We start from the raw sequence: 2072 nt of genomic DNA on the forward strand, positions 1-2072 counted from the left end.
TCTTTCCACTCCTCAATGTCAATACTTTATAATGCTCCTTTCCCAGATTTCTTGGATTTTTCGTATCACTAGGCAAAGCACCTTGTGGACGGTTTCTGAGTTCAATAGCAAGTTAGCCTATTTTGGATTTCTAGGTTTTTCAATGTGGCTGCTTGGCTTTGGATTAAGGCATCATTTTTGGCTGTGTATGCCTTCAATAAGTTTTCTAAGACATTGGAAGTTTCAGTTAGAGGTTTCTTCTGAACTTGTTGGATAAAAACAGATGGCTGGGTCGGTCTAGGTTGGGCGTAAATGCTACTGGTTCCAACCCCTTGGTTACTCCAATAAAGGTCAGGGTTGTTTCGCCAAGATGGGTTATAGAAATTGGATTGCAATCCTTTCCATCCTTGATTATGGTTCTAATTTCCCATGTAATACAAGGATCCTAGGTTTGATGGACATTCTTCAAACAAATGTCCTTCCCACAACAGACACAGGCTATATTTTCAAATTGATTGGGTGGCTGAGCTGCAAAACTATTACACTCATTACTGGTAAAATATTTAAGCATTTAAGAAGATTGAAGATACCTGAGATACAAGTGAAGTGAGAGCATCCACTTCATGTAATCCAGTGACTCGTCTTCCTGATGCTACTTGATTGGTTGGCCATTGATAATTGTTGCTGGCAATCCTCTCAATTATTTCATAAGCCTCGTTATAAGACTTTGAAAGGAGAGCACCATTAGCTGAAATGTCCACTACCATCCTCGTGCGAGCATTAAGACCATTATAGAACATCTCAATTTGGATGCAATGAGAGTACTTCCATAATAATTCTTTATACCTTTCCCATGCCTCATACAAGGACTCATCATCCATTTGCTAGAAAGTAATAATCTCATTCCTAAACTTAACATTCTTGCTAGGCGGGAAATACTTCATGAGGAATCTTTCTGCTATCTCTTGCCATGTGGAAATGGAATTTGGTGGCAATGAGGTCAACTAGGCTCAAGCTCTATCACTTAGTGAATATGGGAACAACTTTAATCGTAGTGCATCTTCAGGTACTTCGGCTAACTTGAAAGAATCGCTCACCTCCATAAACAGTCTTAAGTGAAGATGAGGATCTTTGGTAGGCATTCCACTAAATTGGCCCACTATTTGAAGCATTTGGAACATGACTGGCTTCCGCTCGAACTATTGTGTCTCAATTTTGAGTTTCCTAATACTCGGATTAAGATAATGATACACTGGCATGGCATATTGTCTTAGATATCTATCCCTATCAGTAGCAATAAGGATAGGATTTTGGGCAAGGTATGCTCCGTTTCCTTGATTTGGATTTTTGTAGTTCATCTCTTCCCTCCTTCTCTGACTTGCTTGTCTCCTTCGTTGTCGAAAAGTTCTTTCAATATTAGGGTCTATGGGTAGTAAATTGATAATTCGAACAATACTCAAAAACACCAGAAACAAACACAGGAACGATGGAAATGTGAAAGTGTACACAACCGCCGGCAACGGCGCCAAAAACTTGGAACGATGGAAATGTGCAAGTGTACACAATCGTAACAAGTAATAAAGTGACAAGTAAATGTCGAGTTATCGTACCCACAGGAACTGTGAAAAGAGTTATTTATGAATGCAAATAAAAACACTTTGGTGAAGAAAAATATTCTGATTTTGAGGAAGTGATTAAAAACTAAATTCAACTAAGTAAAATAAATAAAATAAAAATAAAAGCTCCAATGCAGGATTTCAAAAGATGATTTTAATAAAGATGACATATTTGTGTTAGATTAATTACACTTCTTAACTTAGAATTACTAAACTCATGTTCATGTTGTTACGAATAAATTTACGGCAACTCGGTAATTTGCTAACTACTGTCATACATACTTATTAAATTAACTAATCTCTTGAACATTTCCCAATGCCAATTCAAACATTTAATCAATCTTCATAAGCACATAAAAGATTATGTGAGGTAAGAATGTATTCCTACCTTAAAATAGCTCAATCACAAAAATCCTGCAAGTTATGCAAGGCTAATGTATCGTCTAATACCGTCTCTAATTTAACCCTCTGCTACCT

At 37.0% G+C, this 2072-nt stretch overlaps 1 non-coding gene across 1 annotated transcript; it reads left to right on the forward strand.

Moving 5' to 3' along the window:
• The first annotated feature begins 789 nt into the window (after nt 1-789).
• Nucleotides 790-893, forward strand: LOC121222900 (small nucleolar RNA R71). Its single transcript, XR_005920269.1, has one exon. It is a non-coding gene; the product is annotated as a small nucleolar RNA R71 (small nucleolar RNA).
• The last annotated feature ends 1179 nt before the right edge of the window (nt 894-2072 follow it).

Source organism: Gossypium hirsutum, chromosome D10 (genome assembly GCF_007990345.1).
Source record: "Gossypium hirsutum isolate 1008001.06 chromosome D10, Gossypium_hirsutum_v2.1, whole genome shotgun sequence".
In the NCBI taxonomy this organism is placed as follows: Eukaryota; Viridiplantae; Streptophyta; class Magnoliopsida; order Malvales; family Malvaceae; genus Gossypium; species Gossypium hirsutum.